This window comes from Falco biarmicus, chromosome 5, assembly GCF_023638135.1.
Source record: "Falco biarmicus isolate bFalBia1 chromosome 5, bFalBia1.pri, whole genome shotgun sequence".
Lineage (NCBI taxonomy): Eukaryota > Metazoa > Chordata > Aves > Falconiformes > Falconidae > Falco > Falco biarmicus.
The window spans coordinates 2,404,065-2,431,809 of NC_079292.1; positions in this window are offsets into that span (position 1 = coordinate 2,404,065).

The window sequence follows — 27,745 nt, forward strand, 5'->3', positions numbered from 1 at the left end:
TATTCCCCCCCCCCCCTTTTTTTTTTTTTTTTTACTTTCTGGAATATGTGGACCATTAACATGTGAATTATATGAACTGCTTTTTATCTTTCCTCTTTGTGGTACTACAGCAGAACTGTATAAATATAAAAACATAATGTGATGAATTGTTTAGCTCACTTACTGTCATGGGATTTTTTGTAGCTGTTGGGGTTTTTTTTACTTATTCTGACCTTTCTTTATATAAAGAAATATAAATAATCCTACCAAGCTAACCCTCGGAACTCTTGCATGCGCCAGAGCCTGTGAGCAGGTTTGGTGGGTGAGAGAGCACAACTGCTTGGGAGAAGAGCTGCCCACCAGGCTTTGACGAGGGCTTGAAGCACTTGTGGAGCTCAGGTGCCGCAAGCCTTCGGTTTGGGACACAGATCCCTGCAGGACACTGGAAACTTCCTCTCCAACATGCGGTGGGGCTTAGCTCACTCTTCCTCTGGTGGCTCCTGGTGGTGTCTGATTTTTGAGGACCAAACCGCCATGCCCCTTACAGGTGAGGGCTGGTTTTGACTCTGGGTTAGCGCTTGCTTTTGGAGAATTGTGGAGGAGATACTCCTGTCCTTCCCTTGCGAGCTGACTCTGACTGATGCCAGGCTGGCTTTCACAGCCCGCTGTCCTCTCCTGCTCGCCCTGGAGACCACATCAGGGAGCTGCCACATCAGGGAGCTGCTCAGGGCTATGTGTGCTGCCAGACAGTGCCCGTCACCTGGCCGAGCACCCCAGTGGGATGAAGAGCAGAGCCTAGGACAGCGCAACAGATATAAACCAGCGATATAGTATACATCCTTTCTGCAGGTGCTCTGCAAACTCACCAGGTCCTGCCGTGCATCAGGGCTTGTGTAAAGGAGGGTGGTGGTCCAGCTGCCCCTGTTGGGGAGGAGGGGACATCAGCGCTGCAGCATTTCAGTGCTTCCCAGTTTGCTCTTTTTATCTGAGCTTTGGGTGAGCAGGTATGAGGCAGGATAAACCGGGGCTCTGGGCAGATGCTACCTGGCCCCAGACAGGTTTTAAACTTTTTTACAGTGAAACATTTATTATTTTTGTTGCAGTGTATTTTCTTGCGCAGTTCAGGTATAATTTAATCCCAGTCACAACAGAGATATTCTGAGTAATATAAAAGACATAAGAAAACTCTGAGAGTTTTAAATAAACCCCTGTATAGTTCCTAGCCATGAACAGACACTGCCTTTGTATCGGGGAGATCAACAAAACTGCAGATTAGTTAACCACATTCTAAATGACCTTTAGGATATGTAGTGTTGTACAGGAAAGCATTTTGCAAGAATGTTTAATGGATGACTCCTATCCTGTCTATTAGGTGTTACTGAAACCCATAGGTGTTTACTCAACGTAGAGACCTCTCAAAGTTTAGACAACACTTGAATTTAGGATAAAGTACAGTTTGCTTCCTTGATAGGTAAGCAAAGTCCTAAATGCCTTGGAAAGTCACGCTGTGGATGATTATTTTTGGTAATACGGATTTCTGACAGCTGTGGATCATGTTTCTGAAGAGGGTTTGTGACCACAGTCAGTTCCTGGGGCAGGCATGATCCCTGCCAGGCAGGTACGGGATGAGAAGGAAGGAAGCAAGCAGGCAAACAAACCTAGCTCATGTGCTGTGATCCTGTACTCCAGGACCACGGTAAATGTGTCATTAAAATATATTACACTAAAAATATACACAGATTTTCTGCATCACTGAGTTCTTCCCGGGGAACCATGCAGCAGTGCCCCAGATATCTGCTGCTGCTCGACAATGACAATAATAAGAACATTTAATGAGATAATTTAAGTTAAATCACATTTAATACAAGATCATCAGATCCTGCCTTACTGTGAAATTACAGCCTCGTTTCCACCATTATACGAGATATACTTTCCGAAAGTCTCAGATTTCACTGACAGAGATTTCCTTCAGGTCTGAAAAATGCAGAGCAGATACAGAAGTGCTTTAATGGATTGCCGTCTCCTCTATTCTATTGTATTACTTTCTCCTCGTTTTCTGGGCTGAGAAAAATCAGTAGTGAGACTGGGAGTCTCAAAGTGATGCTGCCATCCATCCAACCATTTCAATTTCTCTGGAGATTGCTCTGTGTCTATCAACGTCTAACTGGGTTGAGGTTTCAAGCTCGTATGCTCCCACCAGCTCAGCTGCTTTCCTGTCAGCTGGCAGACTGGCAGCCTGAGCTATCCTCTTTCTGATGCGATTTTCACATTTCCCAGTCTTTGGTCTGTGATGCTGTCTCAGTGGGTGTCTGAGGACTGTTTTCCAGTGTACGTCAGAGCCAGGCTGTGCTCCATGCGGAGGTGACATGGCAGTGCCTGGGTCAGGACGATGGGCCACACCGTGCCTTGCCGAACAACCCTGGGCTGGACTTTCCTTATAAACCCCCATGTAGCAATTCCTAGCCTGCAAATAGGGCTTTTTGGATTCACAACACTGGAGTGACATAAAATAACTGGGATTAAGGGCAAACAGAGTATTTATATATATGCCTAAATTGATAGAAAATACAGTAAGTATAAGTTTGAAGGAAGTATCAAAAAAAGGGTCCCAGCAGGCAGGCTCCCTCTTTTGCCCACCGGACCAGAAAGCATGGTCCACCCACGACGGCATTTTCAAAGCTGACACCATTTCTTTCTTCCACTGCCCAGCCTCCCAAAGCTGCTCAGAGACCGAGTGTGAGGCAACAGCCAAAAATGCCAAGTCAGAAGTTTTTGGGAGGGATGTGTGTGCGATGGGAGGGATGGCATCCTCCAGAGCAGGTGGACCTGCTTGCCCACGGGGCAGTGTGGGACGTGCAGAAGAGGCATCCAACAGGGTCTGGCTTCACGCCCTAAGCTGAAGGCCACCAATGGGGCCTGGCTTTGTGTCCTAAAATGAAGGCACCATTCACCCTGGGATGGAAGCTGTCCAGCCAAGAGGAGCAACACCTTTCCCCTTACCAGCTTGCTGCCCTGTGGGGATTTCACCCCAGCTAGGGCTGACCCAAGTCCATGTCCCTGAAGGCAATTTTGCGTGAGGTCTGTTTCTTAAAACAGCAGTCAGAACAAAAACCAAAAAACAACAACAAAAAAATAAAAATCCATCCAAAATGCCAAATGAAAAGAAGATGAAATCCTGTAAACAAAAACTGCCGAGTTTTGCACAGTTCTCTTTTATGATTGCAGCAGCCATACGGGGCAATCTTGCTGCAGTGGGGTGACATGCACAGGGTGCTGCAAGGCATCCCTGGCTGTGTGGTCAGCTGGTGAAGACGACCAAGTTAACCATTTTCTCTGGAGTTCCTGCTGTGATACTTCTCAGACAAACGGGATTACTCCCGTTTCATGCTCAGTTTGCATGTTTGTTTTCTCAGGAAGAGGAGGTGGGTTTTTTTGTGTTATGTGCCTCCCTGTAAATAATCTGTAGCACAGATATATGCTTTCTTGCACTATGTTTCTGTTCCCCAGTATATTCGGTTTTTATATCTCAGTCAACATATTACCTCCCCCTGCAAAAGAATTATTTCTATAATCAGATTAGTGCTGAATTTATACTGAGGCTGAAGTACAGCTTTACTCACTTGATTATTCAGTTTGCTATAAATGTTGGGAATAAATTCCAAGTGAGTGAATCAAGCAATTTCTTTTTTTACTACCCTTATACATATTTCTACTTATTTGCCATGCAACCTTTACTACACCAGGTCTAGTTGTTTAGAGCAGACCAAAAATGATGCTTAGCAAGACTGTAGGACCTTTCTGAATGCAGAGATAAGAGCTTTAAATAACTTTTCAGGTAGAAAACTGCTTACATTTCCATGAAATTTCTTCTGAGGTAAGAGGTGGGAGGGATTGGGCTTTTTTTATTCCCAGATTGCTCATCTGTCCTGAAGAAAAGTTATGATAGTGAGCAACTTCCCTACTACCGCATTAGTGACAACACTGGCAGCACAGTTACTGTGTTAACAGCAATCCGGGCATATTCGCCCACTTCACCCATTAATCCAACACGATTCACAATGTTTTTAGCACAAGCTTCTACATAGTCAGGCCATGTTGAAATTATCCACATTAGACGGATGGTGTCTCTGCATTCTGTAGACAGTGGATGCTGTGAGTGGTATTGTTCATTTTAGAATTAAAGGCAGGTGGTTTAGGACATTTCTAGGGCAAATATGTTGGATATGAAATATGAATATGAGTGTGATACAAGTACAAACTGAGAAGATGCACAAACAACATAATTCTTACAAGTCCTAAGAAGCTTCTTTATTTCATAAAAATTAAGAGGACTTTTTCTTGAGTGTCAGTGAAGGAGTTAATAAAAAGTAAAGTCTGAGGTTGCCGAGTTATTAATTTTCCATTCAGGAATGGGTTACTCTGAATTCAATTACCCAGATGCGTAAGTGCTTCCCAATATCTGATGGCATCTTCTCAAAAGTGTCAACGATGGTGTGCACATGAGTACAGGCTAAATAGAAATGAAAGGCTTCGCATGTTACATCAAGGTTGGCCATTGCAGAGCGCGCCAAGGTCAGATGCCCTGTCCCCCGCAGGATGCCATGTCCCTGAGCGGCAGGGAGCGGCGCCCGGCGCACAAGCCCGGCATCAAGGTGAATCGATAGCGCAGCTCAGAGCACAGCCCCTTCCCAGAAACCTGCTGTCCTGCCAGCAGTTGACACAAGCTGAAATAACCTTCCCGCTTACTGCACCTGAGTCAGCACTTGAAGGACAGGGACAATAGCTGACTGTAAAGAGCAGAGGCTGGTTTTGCAGCAGACAAGCTTAGGAATCTGTTTAGGAATACATTGGCTATGAACATTGGGAGAAGACTACGGGATTGCACTAATGTTAAGCTATTTGATTTGTCTCACGTATGCTTTATCAGTATATGAGTTTTGATGGAAATATATGGGAGCAATACCTTTGGTAATATTTTTTTCCTACAGTTCACAATTTTTAAGGGTCTGGCAAACTCACTTTCATATAAACTCCTATTAAAAGCAATAGTCAGGATTTCAATCTGTTGACTTTTCTTTTGGATTCACTAGACCTTGAACTAGCTCGTCAATATTTCTGAGTTACTAGGTAAAATGTACCTCATACTGTATTTTCCCCTGATTTCCAGTAGCCACAGGCATCACACTGGAATTTAAATAACCCCCTTTCAGACTGGAGAGTGTCCTGTGTATACTGGGCTCCTATAGGGAATACGGTTTCCTCGGGAAATAACCAATAGGCAGTTTGCTGTCCAAAAAATGCATCGATGGTGACTTGTTATCTCAGCCTGCCTGGTGATGCACAGAATGGTGGTGGTTATCGTTGAATGCTGACTCCTCTCCCACCACAGCTGGTCTCCCCGCAGGGCCACGGGTGGGCACAGAACAGTCATAATTGGTGCCGCTGGCCATCCCCACCACTGCTCCAGGGAACGGGGGCAGGTGTCCCCAGGAGGCTTAGCTATCATTCCCCAGCAGCAGGGAAATATTGTATATAAAATGCTTTCCCTGGATTTCTCACTGTCTGGTTTAGTTTTCATCGTCTTGAGGGATGAAGCTGCCAGTGCTCACGTTGGGAGAGTCCCTCTGGGCGAGGAACAATCCGACCAGGTCTGTGTGGCAGGGAGCGCTCCTTCAGTCTCAGCTTTCCTACCTGTAATGTCTTTCTCAATTATTTTGCTCCTAATAATATCTCTGTGTATAAAAATCTCTATTCTCTCCTCTGTTTTCACAACCATCAGGGATTTACAGAGCCTGAAAGAAGGAAGCTACGCACTGAGAATATTGTAAAGTGGATAAAAATGCTCTACTAGAAACACCACATTATATTGGGATAACTCAGGACCCCCTGCTCACTCAGGTGGGGCACACCTCGATGCCCTTGCAGAGCCAGAAAGACCATAGCATCACGAATAGTAACATCTTTTTTTGGTATACAGTATGGTACAGTATGGCTTGGTATCTTTTTTTACGGTGTGCAGTAAAAGGTTGCTTTAGTCTTCTGTTAAGACAGACGCTGTTATTTAAACACTAGAGCATTCTGAGGTGGTGCTACACCCCCTTTTGTGTGTTTCTGTGTGTGGAGCTCTGAAATGGTATTAGTAGATAATAATAGTCTCATCTGAATGGTCTGTACTTGATTTACCATTTCTATAATGTCCCCGGAAAAAAATACAGGGTTGCCTGTGCCTTCAGCTGCTCAGGGAGAAGCAATCCAAATCTCCTGACCAGTTTTGGGCACTCCCACTTGGCCATCCTTGGCTAGTAAACATTAATGGGTATCAGCACTGGTAGGCAACAAAATTGCTCTGCAAGGTAACATCTAGAAAGTAAATATTCCTGGTCTTACTTTCCTGGTGCTTGTTTTATGAGGTCTTTAGAGTGAAACTGAAGTCTAGTAAAAATAACATCTTTCTTCCCCCTCCCATCTGAATATCTCAAGGCTGTTACCCTCACACAGACATCTAGCATCGTGTCAAAAATACTGTCACCTCTGTTTCAGAAAGAGTGAAACCAAGGCTCAGAGGAACCTCTGAAAGTCTGCCCTGGGTCACAAAATGAATAGATTTGACATGTAAGAGTGAGAACTGAGCTTCCCTTGTCTCAGGAATGGATATCCTCTCTCTCTGGACAGAGGAGAGGGTGTATTAAAACTCCTTGTGTTTAGTGGCACTCCTGGCCAAACTCTTCAGAGCAGTTGAGACCCCCAGAGAGCAGTAACTGCGGCCTGGAAAACCTAGTCCTTTTCCTGGTGTGATGATAGCAGCTGTGATGGAGAGTGCTCAGTGGGGACTTGTTCCTTCTGTAGCCATACCGGTCAGGCACCAGGGACTGGAGGCCGGGGGGTTTCCAGCCGTCAGCAGCTCCTGCCAACCTCTGCCTCTCACAGCCCTGCAGCCCCGTGGCACCAGGGAGGGTGAAAGTGGCTGGTCACCACACAGGTGGTGGCACCTGGGTTGCATTTGCCCTGCAGACAGATGCTCCTGGTGGCTGTGCTTATTTCAGGGAGTTATTTCTATTTTTCTCCCGGTAGAAGAGGAGAAGGTTGACAGCTGTGACACACAGTCTCTTCCTCAGGCTACTCCGCCAGAGCTGCTTTTCTCAGCTGCAATCTCGAGTCATTTTAAATAACTCCCTGGCAGCTCTAGCACGCAGTAAGGTGATTAGGGCACTAACTTCTCTGACCATATTGCTTCATATTGCATTTCAGACAGTAAATACATTCCTCCCCTTGGAGCCACCTCATCCAGTTGCCCCGGGTGCCCCAGACGTTTATAGCGGCACATGAATCCATCACTGTGCCCCTGTGGCAACAACTACACTCATTCCCCTCCCTCCTACCACTGACAACAGGGATCCCGGAAGATTTGCACAAGAGCAGCTCCCCTGCCATCCCACACCCCTATTTCGGAAGCGCGGTGATGTTTCAGGTGGCGGTGGAAGGAGGTGCAGTGGCCATGGCAGGGACAGGCCACCACACTGGTTGCAGCAGGCGGCTGGTGATGGGTCAAGTATGGAGTAGGGAGCACAACAATTAAGTAATACATTCCGTTTCCTGCTACAGGCATTATTTTCACAGACTGTAATATCACTTTTCTTAGCAGCGGCTGTCCTCTTTCTTGATTTAGTAAGTATAATGCTGACACTTTAAAGTCATATTTATTTTACAGGTAGCTTTAAACAAATCTCAGAGAGTGGCTGAAACCTTTTGCCCTTTGAGGAGGATAGACTGGGTTTCTTTCTGCAATAGCTCTTAAATTGGTGCCTATGTAGCTGTGAAGACTTTGCTCTGGACCAGGATTAGTGGGGGAAAACCACCTCGCTGGAGAACCCACATTTCCCTGGGGAGATCTCTTCTTTCACTGCACGTGATCAAGTAATCAAGGGAAACCCTTCTAAGAAAATAGACGTCAGAGAGATGAGATTCCTAAAGATGGAATCAACCACATCTTCACTTGAAGCAATTCGACCCTATGTCACTGACTTCATTTTCCTTAAGGAAAACCAGTAGGCAGTGTGGTGCCACTGAAGGAACCAGCTAGTGAGGAGCTGGGCAGCCACGCTGCTCGCTGAGGTATGGGCTCCTTAGATCAGAAAGGCCCTTGCATATAGCAATACTCTGTTAGCTAGTGTATGCTCTAAAATATGCAACACTTAAAGTAATGGGTCTCATCTTGATACAGCTGGTTAATTTTTCCAGTGGTCTTCTCCCCCATTGAAAATTATGAGCACTATAATGTAAAGACAAGCTAGGGAGATGGGCTTCATATATGCTGCAAAATGACGTATTTAGTAACAGCTGAGTTTTCCCAAGACTGTAGGATGCTGGTAACCAACTGAATAATACTCTAGCTCTGCAGGACAACCTGTGTAGTTTATCAGTCTGAAAAAAGGTTTACCATCGTCTTCATATATAACTCTTGTGACAATGCGTCATGTGCGGAATTTATGGGGAGAAGCTGTCTTCTGAGATTCACTGCTATATATCATTTTTACACAGGTTTATGTTTAGTGGCACTTACTAGTGACTAAGATAGAGTGGTACTCTTTACCATGAGATGAAGTTGTGTGAAAGCTTGGCAGTACAACCACTGCTTTCCCTGTTAGGCTGGTGTCATCCCATAAAGTGTATCCAATACTCAGATGTCCTATCACTTTATAAAATAATTATTTCTAATTGGAAGGGGAAATCAGTTCATAAAAATCATATAAAATGATTTAGTTTGGAAGGTACCTCTGGAGGTCTCAGAGTGGGGCAAGTGTCAAAGGAAAACAGGTTGCTCAGGTTGCTCAGGGCCTCGCCCTGAGCTTTGAACATCTCCACAAATGGAAACTCCAGACCAGTTTGGGCATCCTCTTCTGTGTGTGAACATTCTCACTGTAAATTTCTTTTTCCTTTTGTCAGTCTGGCATCTCCTATACTGCAACCTGTGTGAGTTGACTCTGTATCGCTGGGAAGAACCTGGATTTGTCTCCTCTGTGGTACTGGAGGCCAGTATTTCCACTTCAGGCAGGGGAAGACAATAGTGCAGCCCCCCTTGACCTGCTTTTCTCCATGCTAAACTAACCCTGCTTCCTCAGGCCCTTCTCACACGTCAGATGGTCCCAGCCCTTAGCCATCTCACTCATCCTGAGCTGGACTTCCTCCAGTTTATCCATACTTCTACTTTTCCAGCTTGTTGAGGCTGCACTGAACATCCTCCCTGTCCTCCTACATCCCTCCCTCCCTCCCAGTTCAGTGTCATCTTGCAGGGAGCGCATCTCCTCCCATGGGTCAGATCACTGATGGAGGCATCACAGAATACCAGCCCCAGTATCGGTCCCCAAGGAGTACCACCTATGACTGGCTCCTGGGTAGACACTGAAATGTTAGCCACTGCCCTTTGAGCTCAGTAGTCTGGCCAGTTTTTATGTCCCTTCTTGTCCACCTATCCGGTCCCTACCTGGCTATAAGGTTATTATCTATGATACAGAATGCTGAAAGCTCTGCTAAAGTCAGCACCCACCGCCCTCCCCTGCCACAGAGCTAGACACTGCAGCGCAGAGGCAATCAGGCTGGTCAGCAATGATTTGCCCATCTTCCTCCCCTGTCCTTGTCTTGTAGCAGATGGAAAATCCCTACAGGATGTCATATGTGCCTCCAGAGAGTATGGGAGACGTGGTCCTCCTTTCTCCAGTGGGAAGGACATGCAGAGGCACCACTCTCCACCGTGTTCCTCCAAAGACTTCCAGGGCCTGAAGGCTTTTCACCGCAGTAAAGAAACTGAAGCCAGATCCAGCACCTAACTCCTCCGAGAGAGAGGTGATGGCTGGGGACAAGCACTCTGCTGTAACAGTCTTTGCCATCCCGGATTCTGAGGTTGCTGAGAAAAGATGTATCTTGCTCAAGACCTTGCTTTGGTTTCACAGAGCCAGCCCCAGCCAGAGAAGCACTCTCCACCGAAGGCAGCAGCGTCAGCTGCCAAACCCTCATGTCTCCATGTTCCAGAGACAAGAAATATTCTTATTACTGCTGTCACTATTATTTACATATTTGCATTATCATTGCACTCACAGACAGGGGTTCCCAGTGCAGGACACATCAGAAAGACTAAGATAAAAGGATGGCCCCTTCCCTACAGCAATTGCATCCTAAGCCACTATTTTCTTTTCTGCCAAGTGACTGCCAGGTGCAGCTCTGTGTGTGTGTGAGAAGCCTGAGCACGAGGTTTTTTTACAGAATTTAAGAGATTTGCTGCAGTAAAGAGCTTTCTTTTATGGCTAACAAGTCAGAGGGAGAACTGTCTCAGCATGATTAATTGTGGAGTACTGCAGCCCCAGTGGTGCTGACTCACCCCAGTAACCTGAGGGGGGGCTACAGCATCCTTTACCTCCCCGCTCTAATCAGGACCTCGTTTCTTTTAGCAATGAGGAGATCGTCAGGTCTAGACCTTCCAGCTCTGTTCTGCGTAAATGTCTGGGCAGGATTTATCATTTGCACACCTTATTCATATTCTCCTCCTTTCTCTTATCTCTGAGGATAAGGGAAAATGCTTTTTCTGGGACTGTTCATCAGGCTTTATTAATGCACTTATGAACTGAGATGGTGTAAGCTGTGGAGGTGGCACAGAAATATTCACCCATTTTATTTGTATGATTATCTGTTAGCGTAAGGGCAGCAGCCAGCCAGTGTAAGGTGTAAGCTCAAGCCCTATCTTGGGGGGAGATAAGCACCTATGAAAGACAAAGTTAAACCTGGAGAAAGCAATGGGAGCAAGTAGTGAGAAACAAAGAGCACAGAGGTTTCGGAAGGATGCTGGTATTGTATATTGATCACTGTTACCAATAAGTGTAAAGACCAGAGAGTACTGCATTGACGGCTAACACTGGGGCATGTAGATCAAAGCAAGCTAGCAAGAGAGGTTTGTTAGGAGCAGGTAAGCTAGACAGGGAGGAGACATAATATCCTCATCCTCTGTTCCAGTTCTCTGTCTCTGTACTATTGTCCCCTGCAAAACATCCTCTCTGCTGCCTCTAAAAATAGAAGTTGAGTAGACAGAAACTGGATATCAGGGTGGAGACATTAACAAAAATGCTTTTGGCCAAACTGGTGCAGAGGACGGACACAGCTGAAAGAAAAGAAGATTCTTTCTTTAAAGGACTGCTTAGTTCAATACAGAGAAATGCCACAAAACTAGAGGAGCACCTCTTTCCTCAGGTTCCTCCTTGCTAGGATTTATCGTTCAGGGGCGGTGGCTCACATCTGATATACAAACACTTGCTTTTCCTTCAGGTTACAAAGCTTCCACTTCCTTTAAGAAACATTGCACTCACCCGAGTCTCCTGAAATCCCAACATGATCCGCATTGTTCGGCTCTCTCCCAAAGACCACCCTGGTGGGGATGTGCTTTTGACAGCCGGCTGTCAGAAGGATTTCCCTGCAGGCAAATTCTCTTTTTAAAATTCCTGACAGAAATGTCTTTTGAAAGGTTTCATTTTGTAAGCGTCTTTCATTTGCTCCCATACTGAAACCTCCTGGAAACCGGACTACCTTCCTCTGGATGTCTCTGGTGTGTGTTCTTGTACACCCCAAAAAAGATGTAGGTTTTCTGGTTTGATTAAAGGAGTAATTTAAATTCAGAAGACATCCAGTAAACACATCTGAAGATCTACAGTATGTGACAACTTGAAATAGCTGGAATAGGCTCTACAACATTAATTGGGAATTACGTACGTGTCCAAAAAAAAAATATTTAAATAAAGTACAACAAGCTAAGAACACTAAAGATCACAAAGACTGAAGGCACTCAGCAATGCCTAATTAAAGTGACTGCCAGTGTAACTAATTAATGAATCTTCTTTTTCAAGATGATCCTTCTAAACAACAAAGCTCTGAAATGTGACTTTTTCATATTCGTTGGAGATCAGACACCTAAACCCCCTCTCTAGTTAGAGAACAACAACAAAATAATGACACTCACAGCCTGACTGATGCCCTGCTTGGTTGGCATGAAGGGGGCACAGGGGTCCAGGCAGCCTGGAGAGCAGGTAGCTGTGGACCTCCTCTATGGATGTTGACCTGAAATGGTATATACAGCTTAAAGTATATACAGGTAAAATCTTACAAAAATGGGGTAAGTTCTGTCCTAAGCAGAAGCTTTCAAGGACCTTAAACTTCTTCCCTTTCTATTACCCTGTTTACGTGAATTTAAATAAAGGAGCCTAGTGCAGACAGCATAGGGCAGAAGAAGGTGTGCTTGTAAAGTGAAGTCAGAGGAGCAGCCAAGTGCAGTAGAGGGACCTTTATGTTGAAGTCACCACAGTGCCTGTGAACTGATGCTTTGTTTCTCAAATAAATCACACCTACTAAAGGAGGAGCCAGCTTAGAGGGTGGCTGTAAAGAAACTCCGTTAAGAAGCAGAAATTGTTGGCCGTGCTTAAAGGAACATGAATAACTTTGAAGGCATCTGCCCCACAAGTGGGACCATGAGGCCACTCATTGGGTCATCAGTCATGAGGAATAGTTCAGGGGAGGAGAATGTCTCCAAATGAGGTTGATGTTCTTGGGGTTTTAAAAATGGAGTTTGTTTTTCTTAGGATTTTAAAAATGATGGACACAGTTGCCCATCTATGGCCTTGGCAGACGAGCACACACACACATAAATACATATGCGTCTGAGGGACACACACAAGCCTTTTGAAGTATTGGAAGAAAAGATGCAGAGCTATGTCCCTTGCTCCCAAGCGGGATTTTTGCCCATTGCTGTGGAGGTAGGACTGAAAGTGGAGGTAGGACTGAAAGTGGGAGTATTACCAGCACGCAGGAATATAACGGACTGAGTCAAAGTTTATAGCCCCTTTACTGCAAGGACTGCTGTTACTGGGAGCTGTCTGGAGGCTGCGTTGGAGGGGAATTTCGGTTTCTTCCTTTTTAATTTTCTTGGTCATTTTTAAGCAGGGAAAGGGAGAGATCATGTTTTACATTTGTTTATTTCCCTCGAACGCTAGCACCAAGATTTGTGTTTAGCGTTCCAGTGTGAGCAGCTTACCGAGCAGCCTGTGCCCGTCGCTCCGCCAGTGAGCGGCGCTGGCTGCCCAGGTTCGCAGCGCTGCCGCGCAGCCCGCCGTGAGGCTGCGCCGGGTACGACTTTGAAGGGTTATGTTCCTTCGTGAAAACACGCAAATATAAACTATTTGAACAACACGGCTTGGGAACTCATCCTGATCATCCTCTCCTCATTTCAGGGCTGTGACAGGCGCGTTTGGCGGAGCGGTGGCCGATCCCTTAGCCATTTTCACCGTTACTGGCCACGGCACGCACCAGCTCTGCACGCCAAGGGGTTGCGGTTTCGCCAGCATTTCTCTGTCTTGCGCACATACTATAGCAAGCACAGATTAATTTTATGTATATTTACGCACATGTATACCCTGATGTTGAATATGTGCCTAGACTGAATGCTGCAGTGCTGGGACCAGTACTGGACGACCCGTTACTATGGGGATTGGCTCCACTGAGCCCTGCGACAGTGAAATCCCAGGTCTGCACCTTGTCATCCTTGGAGGGTTAAAAGGCAGAGAACCCTTTTCAGGGGGGAAGCGTATCTGCAGCTCAAAAACATGCTAAATGGGCACCTGCATGCTTGAGTGGCTCCAAAATAGGGAAAATATTAATCCCATCATCTGAGTAGCACTTATCAGCAGAGGATTCGCTTAAGAAGATTTTCTATCTTGACCTTTTCAAGGAGGGGTGAGGCTGCACAGGAGCCGGCGGGCAGCTCGGGGAAGTCTGTCCACCAAGAGAAATAACAAGGGATGCTCCGCTAAGGAGGGGGCCCCAGCAAGTGTGTATGGAGACGAGGGGCTGCCTGGCTGTGCCCTGTGGTGCTGCTGGGGCTCGAGGCCAGGGATGGTGTTTTACTGATCCTGCCGCATCCCCCTCTGCAGTGGAGGGACCCTCAGAGGCAAAGAGCCAGGGTCTCCACGGCACATCTAAAGCACACCCGAGTCTGATTTCTGTTGGAATATGGGAAAAAAGGGACCGACAGTTATGGGGGACTTTATGGGGTATGCTCCCTCTGTGCTCTGACTCTGGGTAAATACCCATTTATTTCAGCAAGAGGAGTAGGACCCACTGTATCCGTTGGTTCATGCATCAGGGCTGTGGGGCTCCTCAGGAGGGAAGAGCTAGAGCTGTTCTTCTGGACAGTGCCAGAGCAGGGAAGCCCCTGCAAAGACAAGAGCAGCCTGAGTTTTGTGCCAGCAAATTTTGCAGCTGGCTTGCCCGCCTCCCTTGCTTTCACGCTACATTGTGGTGCTCCACGCAGTCCAGTCCCTCCCTCCAGAGTCAGCCCCCAAAGGGGTGAGCTAGAGCGAGACCCTGGCCTCTGAAGAGCCACCGCCTGAGCACGGTGCTCTGCTGCGAGGTGGGGACTGCCACAAAGCAGCCTCTGTGCTGGCGGGTTGTACTGTGCGTTGGATGGCAGTCTGAAGGGGTGTGGGGCTGCAGGCTTCTCCCTACAAGCCCGGAGCGTTTCCAGGGGGCAGTGGCTGCTGAAAAGACCTAGGGCAAGCACCACCCGAGGTTGGGCAGGGGGCTTCTGAACAGTGGTCAGCGCGGGAGGAAGAGCCTCGGGAAGGAGCTCTCCTGTCCCATGCTGCTCAGGTTTCAAGTCCCTTAAATTTTTATTTCTGTTGCAGGGGATGAGAAAACAAAGGGGAGATGAGTCTGCAGAGCAGTCCCAGGGGGTTGTCTGTATAATGCTGGTTTCTGGAAAGGTGAGGGAGGAGTCCTTACAGCAGGAGGGAATTTTTAATTAGAGATACTCTTGCCCACAGAGAGGAGCTTGCAGGGAGCAGGTGGAAGAGGCTTTTAAACACTGCAATTGAACTGCCTTAATCAGAACATCTGGCAAATCTCTTGAGGAGGGGATGGCACTTCTGAAGATGAAGGAAGGAGTTCTCTTTTCTTGACTGCTGCAGGCAGCTGTTGCTTTTCCAAGCCCGTAACACTAAAAGATATCCAGCATCCTTGCCACCCCATGGGCTGGCCCTGCATCTGCTCCCCCACCAGGGAAAGAGGACAGCTTTAACTTGCAGGTTGAGGGAAGAAAAAGGGACAGCTACTCACCAACAGAGAAAACTTGAAAGCTTGCCCAAGGAAAAGAAAGACTGACTCTGAGGAAATTCAGTGAAACATGTTTAAGGCTTTGACCTCAGAAATCTCATCTGTTCTAGTGCCTGCAATAGAAATTGTTTTCTCAGCGTTGCATAGCTGCTTTGGTGGCAGCAGCTCCTCTACCACAGTGCCTGAGGCGTGCCAGAGTGAGGCCAGTCTGGGGCTTGTCCTGCAGAAATGCACCTTTGGCATTTCAAAGCCAGTGTTTTCTCCTGTGTGCATTCCCAGCATAATGTAGATTTGCAAAGGTGACTGAAAAATGGGCTGCACAGAGTCATTAGCAACATTGATTCTCATTATTGTAGCATATGCTGGTGCAAAAACATCCAGTGTTCATAAGATGGATGGGTTGCACCGGCTGGGCTGTGAGTGCCTAATTAGTTAAAATACACAGCATCATAAATGCCAGCATTGACAGTTGAGGCCTTGCAATGTCAGAGTGGTGAGCAGCATTAATTTGTGCTGACATCAGACTGATTCCTTGGTGCGGATGCCAAATCCTTGCTTTGTACTGCAGCCACACTACTGCATCCAAGCACAGGGCAGCGGGTGTTTTGTGTGCAACTGGCACGAGTTACAGCAGCAGTTGCTGTAAGAGGCAGCAGCAGCGGCAGCAGGAGCAGCAAAAGGCAAATATAGGCTCTGTGGGAAGCCGGCTGAGTGCTGCAATGTCCTTTGTCTCAGCCTCCATCACCCAAAGAGCTGTAGGAATATGCAGGCAGGGACTCCCCATTGCTCAGTGCGCAGCTGTCCCAGAGAGGGGAAAGTCAGCTCTGCCTTATGGTTTCAGTTGAAAGTCAGAACAGGGATTCACTGGGTGTGCATTTGTCTCAACAAACAAAACTGCCTTGTGAAGTTGAATTCCTCCGCTATCATGAAGCCTGGCTTTAATTCCAGCATCAGCAGCTTAGGCGCCTGTCCTGGGGCAGTGCCTGAGAGTACTCAGCACCATGGCTGAGAGGGTCCCATCCTGCACAGCCAGTGTGGGGTCTTCTGCACCCATCCCACTGGCGCAGAGGTCCTTTGCCCCCATCCTGCCCAGGAAAAGCCGCAGCTTCTGACAAACCACCCCAGTTCCTCTCCCTGCTTCCCCAGCACAGTTAATGTAACCTTTGCCAGGGAAAGCATCCCATGAATCAGAGGGCACTGTGCCAGCTGATCTGTGGACAATTTAACGGATTTTTCATTAACCAGCAGCTTATGGAGAAGTTGCTAAATTTTATGGGCCATTAGCAGCTTCTGACGCTGCAAATGGCTATGAAATTCAGGGTCTTGCAGTTTTGAATCTTGTAGGCTTGATAAATAGCCCTCGTTGGGAGCGTAGCATTCTGAAGAAATGCACTCGGTCAGTATCGCCTGATTTGAACAAGCTGTTGGCAGCGTAGGGAACCAGGGGGATGCGGGGACGGGAGTGACCACAGCAATCTCCAAACCTGTCTGCACCTCCCCCAAAAGTGGGGAGTTTTCTTTTGGAAAGGTGGTTTTGAGAAACGTTACCCAGGGAAGATGGTCCGTGAAGGCGTTGGAGAGTGGGAGTGAGGCAGTGGAACAAGTGTTAATGCAGCCATTAAAATACATGTTAATCAAATGCAGGGGAGGGCCAAGAATGCTGAGCACTGTTTATGTATGTGTAGCCAGACATTTGCAAAAATGTAATTTTTCCTCATTTTATGGCTGGGAAAACTCCGTCACAGAACAGCAAAACAAAGGTCCCCGCGATCACACGCAGGCCACAGCTGAGCAGGCTGGGATGAGGTTTGTTCTGGTCCCAGCCGTGGGGCTGTGCTCCCTTGTTCGCACTGGTACCGCAGCAAAGTGCTGCCTGCCCAGCTGGCTGCCCGCATGGGGCCAACCCTCACTGCCATTATTTCCCAGCTCCTGAAATTGTTCCAGCACCTTTGCAAGAGAAATAAAAAGACACTGCTTCTGCCTGGCTGAAATTATCTTGTGTGGGAGAATACTAAAACATGAAAATTAAACCTGGAGTAAATGGTGAAATTTTGGAGATAGGGTATTCAGGTTTTGCTTTTTGACTGATGTTCATCTTCTAATTAAAACAAGGCTGCTTCTGGCAAGAACAGCCCAGTGCACTGCTGAGCACCATGCAGAGTGATGCTCAGCTGAGGACTTGACTCAAAATCTCTGCAGTCCCTGGCAGGCAGAGCTCCGCTCTGGGGACGGGGGCAGGAGCAGAGCCCTGCTGGCCCTTGACCTGGAGAAAGGTGCCGTCCCTGCTCCCCACACAGGCAAACAGGCGAGAGCAGAGCCCGCTGCCACACCAGGCTGGGCTGCAGCCACGCGAGAGAATGTGGCCCCAGAAATGGGCCTAATAGTGGGTGTTTTGGCCAACAAGACTTGTTAGCCTTTGCCTGACAACCCATGCCCCCCAGAGCCAGCCAGTACGGCCACCTGAACACAAGTGCTTTTCCAGTGATGCTCGTTTTGCTTTATGATGAAGGGAGATGGGTACAGGCAGAAATGTGGAGGAGGAAGCTTGGGTCACATGCAGAGCAAATGCTCCACTACCATTTCTCACCCCTTTGCGAAGGGAGCTGGGATGCAAGGGGCCCACCAGAGCCTCAGGCGTGCTGGGAAAGTGCTCTGCCTGGGAGGCTGCCCAAATGCGGAGCCGCGTTGATGGCGGCGCTTGCTGACACAGCTTGGCCAGTGACAGGGAGATGCAGTGATTCGAGGAGAAGACTTTGGCACGTCTTTGTGGGAAGGAGGGAGAAGCGATGCCATTTACATGCGCTCCGGAGGAGGGTATGGAAGGCCAGGGCTGACCCTGCTAATGAAGGGAAAACCTGAGCTTCCCCTCGTGTGTGAAATCTGCTGAGTGCATCCCGACAGACTCCAGCCAGCTGCCCACCGCTGGGGTGAAAGCAGATGTGCTGCATATGCCTGGGCTTGGGTTTGTTTCCACTCCTCAGTATTGCACAGAGGTTCCCATTGGCAGCCAAAGTTTATTACTAGAGCACCACAGAGGGATGAAAAAATGGGGCAGCTTGTGCTCCCCACTGAGCTGTGGGCCAGAGCCCAGCATCTCAGCACCTGCCCAGCCAGCTGGGGTAATAGGGCCACACTGGATGACCACCACAGCTACCTGAGTTAATGGGAAATGGAAAATAAAAGAAGAGCTGTAAATGTAGGCAGCTGGCTTCTAGGACTGAATGGTGGCTGGTTGCTTACAGACAAGTCAGATGTCCAGAAGTGGTACTGAGAATTGAGCCAGACTGACATTTAAGTTAGAAGAAGGTTTGAAAATAGGGAAAACGGAGATCAGCAGTATGGAGTCATGGTAATAGATGACGGAGACTTCATTTGGAAGTGAAGATTCACATCTGCCCCACATCAGTGATGCTACCTGATGCCTCATACCCCCCCCAAAAAAAACGCATTAATGCATATGCCATTCACAACCCCCATCAAAATATAAAGATCCCAAGTGGTGAGTCCAGTTAAGAGTGTATTGAACGGCTGAATGATAAACCCATTCCTGTAGAGCATGTGGAACGGACACTGGAGTAAACGTGGTCTGCTGAGAGCGTGCAGCCAACACCGTGTTCAGGTCCCAGCTCTGCTCATCTGGGGAAGTTCACAGAACAGTGAATTCAACCTTAATATCAGTTGGGGGAAACTACATATTTAATGAAAAAAAGACTAGGGAAAAATCAGATTTGACAATCTGACAGGATGTACTAATATACATTATATCTACCCGAGGCACAAGGCTGCACTCAGATAGCACGTAATGTGTATGTTGGTGATTCAGAAGGAGATCAGTCAGGGAAATATTACAGACATTTATCTGTGCTGCTTTAATCAGGTTTTATTTTGATGTTTCCTCTGTCAAAAAAATATTCAGGCAAAGGATTTCTGTGTGTTTTGATACTTGTGCTTCTAAACAGAGTCATTAAACAAGCAGGCTTATGAAGTATGAGGAATGAACCTCAGCATCCGTGCATACTTGTGTTATGAGGCATCCAGCATTTGCTATGCTTATCATTTCCCGGTTCTTCTCTAGTGTGGGCTTAAGGAGTGAAAAGACTTGTTCATCTCCTCAGAGTTTAAAGTGCTTCATTATTTTCTGTGTGAGTCAACCAGTAACCACCTCTGTCAGGTGCGAATGCATTTTGATGGCCTGGCACCTAACACAGCTACAGCAGTTTGGAGCCATATATGAGCCTAGAGAACAGCACTACTAACTTTAAAAAAAATAAAAATCTTTTTTAGACCGCAGTAGATGGACCCTTGGAGAGAAACACATGCCTGGAGAATCAAACAAGCCTGGCGTAAGTGTGTACATGGCTCTTTATTTCTGACAGTGTTAGATGTGCATGTCTCATCAGAGTTATCAGAAGACTGCCTGGTGTAGCTGTAGTTGAGCAGAAGCTGAAGTGCTGGCACCACTAGTGCACAGAGATCTGCAGGCGGCATCAAAACGCTCACAGTGGAAGTAAGACAGCGTCTGGCTGACTCCTCCGTTGTGATGGGTGCTGTCCCCCGCTTTGCCCAGTGGCTCTTTCTCATCTACCTAGACTTGTTTGATGTCCTTTACTTGGCAAATGTCACAATGTTATGGCATAGTCAGTGTTATCTCATAAACACAGGCACAGGTAAGTTGCACAAAGTTATACCTATACAGCGGTGTGTTTGTTTTAGAGTTTACCTATTTTCATGCAATATTAATAAGTCAGATCCAGCCTGGCCACTAGTGGCATGAAATACTGCTGTATCATCAGAAGAATGTGATTTATAAAATGCTCCTCTCCTGAGGAGAGCCTCAGAAGAAAGTGTGCTGTATTTCTTCCATATTGTTAAAAAAAGCGTGGCACAGAATATTTATTACTTTAATATCCAATATCCAACCCTGCTTGGACTCTACTGTATTTTCTTCCATTGTAGGTTTCTCTCTATTTGTATTTGATATAAAAGGGTGTTAGGTAAGTTTAATTCTTCATAAGGAGGTGGTATAGTTTCAAGTTAACAGGTCTTTATAGGTTGAAAATGCACTTAAATTATGTGCAAAGAGTCCCTCAGAAACACATTACTTCATAAAGTTTGAAAGCAAACAATTGGAGCAATACTTCTTACAGATTTTTGGGACTAACTGTGCTAACTTGCTTTTACCATTTACTTTTGACCAACCAAAGAATTAGAGGGCCTGATGGATAATCAAAGTGTAAAAAGACTTTCATTCAAAGTAAGTGATGACACAGCGGAAGAGCAAAATGCATTATTTGCATCAGAGTTTATCATGGAAGGGGAATCATCTCACATTGAAATGCTAATTGAGGTGATTTTATACTAAACTGACAGAATTAGTGGTAGGGAATCACCAGGGTCGCAAAGTGCTTGTCCAAAGAGTTGTGCAGTAACCGTCACAAACTGTCCATTGTACCAGAGAAAGAAAAGGGGGCAAGTATGGTCAGGGCTCCAGGTCTTTGAAACAGCCAAGTCTGGTATTTTTACGAGAAAAGGACTCTTTGAAAAAGATCAAATGAGGCATGGTAAGATCTGAGCTTCTTAAATTAATTCCAATAAACACATGGTAAGATCTGAGCTTCTTAAATTAATTCCAATAAACACTGACAAAAGACATATATATTTTTTCTTTCCCATTCATTGTACACTCAATAAGAAATATCCAAGACCAATATGCATCTAGTGCAGTTGCTCTATATTAGAACATTGTATAAATGACATGAGTAGGAATGTCTTATCTAATTTTCACATTATGATAATTCCTTAAGCACTTAGTGTTGTTTTGAAGGAAACCAAGAAGAAAAGAAACTCCCAAACCACTGATGCTAATGGAGCAGGATAAGACTCATAATTCCTACTGACATGGTGAATGCAGGAGCAGCTCTTAGAGGTCCGGTGCTGTTCCACAGAGGGACTCAAGACAAGGCTTATCCTTTTTCCAGATCAGAAGAACTTAAATGTTATCACGAAGCATCAGGTTTGGCCTCTTCTTCCAGCTCCCAGACTCTGGATTTTCCTACCTCTTTATTTCTCTCTGAATTTCAGATCCCAATTCTAGGTATTGGGGTCCCCACTCCGGTCTCTGGTGGAGCTTTTACCTTTGGCTGAGTGCTCTTGGCTTTGGTCAAGCTTCTCATCTTCACAGGAGCTATCAAGCCACAATCAGTTAAATGGATTCATGTGTATGCTTCACTTTTGGTGCGTATTTGGAATGCAGTAGTTTCCAAAGGTAAGCTCCAGCACGCTGGGGCTAAAGTTAAAACAAAAGAGCTGAAATACTGCCAGAGATGCATGCGACAGCACTTAGGTTTTGTTTACTTTCCTCTTTACCATTTTTTTTCAAATTAAGTCTTTTCTACAAAGTCTTAAAAATTATTTAAAACCTAATAGAATAGAACCCCTACGGAGTAATTATTATCACTTCTCAAGATACCTTATAATTCACTGTTATCTCTTCCCTGGAGTATGATTTAATTACTGCCATATCATATGCATTGTATTTTGTCTAATGTGACTGCTGCTGATGAGCAGGCATTGCTGAAAGCTGATAATGAGTTAGGCATCTGAAATCTCACCTAAAAGGAGGTTAGAAATTGATGCTCCTGGTGATGATTAACTGATGTTTATTTCACAACTATAAATAAAGTTCTACTGCCTAATTGTCATTTTGCAGAATGTGTTTTCACTATGTCTTTCAGATTTAGAATAATCAGCATTTCTGTTGTTTTGGTTTTTTTAGTGCAAGAAAGCAATTTGCAAAAGTTGTTGGATAGGAAGCAGCGTGTGTTACCTTAGTGGGCAATTTAAGCACAGATGGGTTTGGAAGATAAATTTGTCACATGACTCCAAGCCACGTCAAATACACTTTGCAGACCTTCAGAACCGAGGTTTGAATACTTTTGGTGAGTGAATAATGTGAACCATATTTGCAAAAAAGCCATTTACTGCATGCCACAAGGATTAATACTGAAGACATCAAAATAACTCAAATAGAGGCCCTTGCTGCCAGTTGAACTTTAGGAAATGAAAGACTTGAGTAAGTGCTCCAGGCATGGGTGACCTGATGTCTTAATCCAGCTGCCATTTGTTATTAGAAAACAAAAATCTTCGCTTGTCATGATTATCCCTTCTCTGGTTCTGAGAAGGTTTTATTTAGAACTCATCTTTCACCAGTGTCACAGATGCCTGTATCCCTGGATCTTGCAGTCAAAACATTTTTACTTTCCCTTATTCTGGAGGAAGAAAAACATGCAGAAATCCCACAAGTACAGACACCATTGCTTCTGGTGGCTGTAAACAACTACTTCACATATATATGAGATCCGCTACCTGGGAAAAACTTCCATTGCTATTGTATGTTAACTGAATGTTTAGCATCTCCCCTCGATAATCCCAAAGGAGATGGTACCTCTGCTAGAGGATATATCCCAACACACTTTGCAAAGGCAGGTAAACAGAAAGTCATCACACATCCCAGTTCTACCTTTGATCTTGCCAGCAGCTTCTCCTGGGGTCATTTTAAATTCATTAGTCATAAAATTATAATTGTGTTGGTTTTCCCCATAAGGTTTTGTTAGAATGGGTAGAGTTTGCTTGGTGCTTACTGCAAGCACACGGGTGAAATGAACACGCTTGCTCAGGAAAAGAGCAGGCTTTGATGAGAAGGGAAATGGTGAAGGAGCATAAGCAGTATCCAAGCTGTGCTTCTGCCTGACATTAAACAACACATGTTCAACGTTTCATGACAAACTGATACACAGCAGAAAGTTATTGAACAAAATCCTCCTGCCTGAGAAACATGCCAGGGTCACTTCCGTGCCAGAAGTTGCATGGCAGAGATTTTAAAAAGCTCTATCATGATACTGTGTCGTGGGCAGATATTTTAAGAAGTAATGAAAAGGGATGATTTGCAGTGAGTTTTGTCACCTTAAAAATTGCCTCTCCAGCAGTGTCCTGGTCAATACTGATATCCAGTCGCCTTAAGCCTCGGTCTTGCTTAGGGAACAGAGAAGAGGAGTGGTTTCTCCATGGCTGAGAACAGCCATGGCCGAGCCAGCACAGGCACGCCATTCACCCTGGTGAATTCACGCTGCCCACCAGGCCAAAAGAAACTCCCTTCCTCTCTGTGCTCTGGATCTGCATTACCAGGGCAGGGGCACCAGAATTAGTCCCTTGCGTTTGTTTGGCCAGGACCTCACACGGGGATGTGCTTCAGCTAGCTGGAAGTGATGGTTTACTGTCTCGAGGCCCTGTAGATACCTGTGTCCCCAGATGATTAGACTGTTTCAGTGCTCTCTTCCTGCAGTTTGACAGACATTCAAGTGCTTCTGACAAATAAATTTAGATGCCTATTAGCTAGATGGGAGTTTTGAGATCTGTTTTCTACCAGTCTGTCCCCACATTTCTGCTAAAACCAAGGTAAGGTCCCAGGTGCTGAGACAAGCTGGCATGAGTTCCCAGCACACCACATTGCTCAGGGAGGGATGTTTGGCACCTTTCCCAAGAGATAAGTTTGCGTTCAGTTACCGGCTTTCACATCTGGCGTGATTGTCACCTCCACGTCCCCAGGGCTGATGCTTGCAGCTCCCACTGCTCCACTCCCTCCGGCTGGGCCAAGCACTGCCAGCGCATGAATAGAAAGGCAAATGTGAAGAAATGATGCGGCATGGTGCATGTAAAGAAAGCAGATAAGAAAATATCATTAAAAAGTGAAAAGATGGGTGGGAGGGTGGAGGTTTGGTTCCTTTCTCTCAGGCAGTGAGACATTGGAACCTCCCTCACCCAGTTGTGCCTGAAACTGTACAATAAAAAGACCCTTTGGATGCCTTCCTGAGCCCAAGCTTTACACTTGTTTATGAAATTTGTTCTTATTCTAGATTCTATGTAGTCAGATGGCAGGAAAAATCATTACAGTAAAACAGTGGGTTAAAAAGCAGTGTGGAAAATACCCCATCCTTCACGGTACCTCTCTGTGCCTACAACTTCTGCCTCAATAAAATAAAAACCCCTCATACTTCTGCTTCTTGACACTCACCTCTGAGGTGAGGATGAATGAAGTTCAGATAAGTTCCTATGGCCTCCACCAGCCCCACACTGCCAGCGGAGTCTGGCAGCCATGGGCTCCTGGTTTCCTTTGAGAAAGGAGCTTGTTGAGGGCATGGCAGACTCTGCTCTGAGCCTGGGTCTCAGTGCCAGGTGACTGTCAGTGCAAGAAAGCCTTGTATAGTGTAAATCTCAGGAAGGTCGGTCTGCCCATGTGCATCTACCCTGTCTCCTTTGCCACTGATGCCAAAGGACTTGGTCTGAAAATAGTGCGAGATAGATGCTGTCATTCATGCTAACACATAGGATTGCTGTTTTCAGGGTATCACGCGGGACCATCTCTGAAAGACACCTCGCTGGGACACTTCTGGGAGGCGTGTTAGAAAGGTGGGATTTAGCCCCGCTGACTTCGTTCTCCTTCAGTCTCATGGCTAGTACCAGGACTCCTGGTCCCAGTGGAAAAGAACAGTAGAAAACATGTGTATTTTGGTTGAAGAAATAAAAGATTTCACATGAGATGTACTGGAGCTCTTTCTGGGGCAGAACCAATGTGGAGTCATTCAGGCACGGGGCTGAACATCATCATGCCTCCCCGTCACCTCCATCACCTCCCTACTTGCAGCTTTCTGAATAAATACTTCCAGCCTTAAATGATTTAAGTCCCACATCACTTACTGTTTTTTAATCCAACATTTGTCCTAAATACATAGAAGTATGTAGATTCATTTGTATTTGCTTGCCCTAAACCCATCTAACAGACCGGCACAAATCAAGAATCGGTATTTTCTCCTCTTGTTAATAGCAGGAATTGCATCACATTTTAAACTGTGTTTCAGCAAAACGGTAGACAAGTAAAGTGAGCAAGGCAGTGGCTGTCTCCATGGCTTTGTCTGTACAAAGCCTGGCGCAACAGGGTTCTGCTTTCAGCCAGTCCCTGAGCGCTTCTGGGATAAACAGAATAATATGTGACTGCAACCTTTGCTTAGAAATGTTTGTGAACAGCTCTGTGAGTGTCAGAGAGCTGCACAGAAAGCTGGCTGCTGCTGTGGAAGTAGATGGAGCTCTGAGCAATTTTGACATTCAGATTTACAGCAGACTTTTGGCATCCTTTCTCATTTAGAAATGAATAAACTACCCTCACCTGTTTGAATTAAGCTGTTTTTTCATTATCTGCTGCCGCTGTCGCCTTTTCATGTTATGTTTCCTTCAGGTGTATAAAGTGATTACACAAAAGAAAGAAAGGCTGGTGAATTCTTAAATGCTATCATTGCCCAGGCACACGCTTTCTTCCTTTGAGTAAACTCTAGAGCAGAGCGCGTTCTTCAAAAGAGGTGAAAAAGAAAATGGTGGTGATCTTGCAATGCCTGTAAAATGTCTGTGCAACATTATTTGTTAGCAATTCCAGTGAAGAACAGATGGAAGCACACAAGCAGGTGTTTGTACTCCAACGCTGATTTGGTCCAGCTGCCTAATTACTACTTGTAATTAGAATAGCTAAAATATTATTGTTATCTATAAAATCAAACAAGCCAGCTCTCCCAATACATAAATCAACTTCAATTTCTTTTGTTTTCTCAGCGGGTGGCAGGGAGGGCTGAGGCTTTCAGGACCTTGTCTTCCTTCCACACGTTAGACCTGAAGACCTGGGCAAGTCACGTAACGTTTCTGTGGCTCTGTCTGGGCTACACCTAGATGCTTATTTCTGAAAACACATTTAACTCAGCTTACGCCGAACTTTGCCTGCAACCCCTTCACGCATTGCAGCAGCTCAGCACAACTGCTGTCCGCAGCCAGCGAGTCTCCGAGCAGAGAGGAGGTGTTTGAGTGACAGCTGCAGCATTTTCATCAGAGCACTCTGTAACACACCAGTTTTCCCATTGTCTCCCACGCGCATTGTGCCTGTCTATGAAGGAGGGAAAGAAGTGTTTGATTCTGTTCTCCGTGCGTGCCCATTGGCAGGTCTCACCTGGCCTCTGACCTTCTCCTGTCCCCAGGGTGCTCCTCCAACCTCTGAATGCACCAGAGCCCTCCAGGACCCTCCAGATGGCACCTGCAGAAAGACTGGTTTTAGTTTATAGCTTTCTCTCACCTACCCTGATTATCACGCCTATCACCACAGTATCCGAATGCCTTCCAAAAAGACAGCACATGATAAAGCGGGCACCCGTCTTTCACAGGTTTCACTGTGCGCACATCTTACCTTCATATTTCACATGCCACATCTTTATATTTCCTGCAAGATACCTCCTTTCCTGCAGGCTGATGGGCTATAGTTTTCTAAATGCTTTCCACCTCACACATCCTAGATAACCTCGCTTTCCCCAGTCCTCAACATCTGTACTGCCTTCCATGAGAGGCTGGTAAACACGCACCAGTCAAAGCCCAGCAGAATCCTTCTCAAAGAGTTTTGGAACGAGGAGCGCCCTTTACCCAGTACCACCGGTGGGTGAGAGCAGAAATTAGCCATCACTTCATTTTGAAGGGCAGAACTTCAAATCAGAAACTTGAAATGTGAAGCAATGAGCACCTCACAAAAGCGATTGTCACTGACTGAGAGGTGATAGGGAGGGGGGGAGGGAGCGTGGGCTGGGAGCTGAGCCGAGCACAGGCGCTTCTGCTGAGGAGCCGCCTGAGTGATGTGTTTGCGGTGTCTCATAATTAACACCTAGGGTTTTTTAAGCTGATGGTAGGCGCTTGTATCGATTAGGACAATTTGCTAATTCTATGTCTGTGTCAGCTATCTCTCTCTAAAAAATAGGAGAAAACATTTATCAAAAGCATGAAATTAACGTGCCTTAATGCTCTGAGTCTTTTCAGCCATCGTGATGTCTGGAGCTCTACTGAGAGCTCTAAACACAGACATCAGGTGCCATTTGTGGTACCCTTGGGTGTTCACCTTACACTGCCTCCACAGAGAAGCACAAACCTGGAAGGGAAAGGGGAACTTGTGTCGTTCCCATGGGCCCTGTATGAATGTCCCCCAGACCCTTGGGGGTTTTGCATGGCGCTGGATACCTGTGTTTGGGCAACTGGATCAAGCCGCTAAAGCCTGAGATTTTACACCCTTGGCAGTATGGAAGGGTGTTTCTTTACACCCTGTCCAACAGTCCTTGCAGGACAGACAGACATTGACATGAGCAGCTGCAGGAGCCCAGGCTCCCAAGACAGCTCGCTGGTGTCCTGACCTCGCGTAGCTCCCAACACTTGACTGCCCTTCTCTCACACTCTTAACTTTGCATCGCTCCATCAATAAAACACCCGTGTTTGGAATATAGTTGCAAGCAAAATAAGCTGAAGAAACAAATCCTTAAAAGCTAAGTGCAATTAATTACAGGTTAAACCAAGGATATAAAATCAAGTTTTCCGTGGAGAAGTTTGCATGCACTCTGAATTTATGGGCAAGACATTGATGTCAGTGGGACCAAGACACATTCATCATGTGCTAAATTACACATCTTAGTTTGCATACTCTCATTAACCAAACAACATCCTGCACGTGTTTTATCTTACTTGAAAGTGGGATCCATTTTTAATATACTAAAGGAAG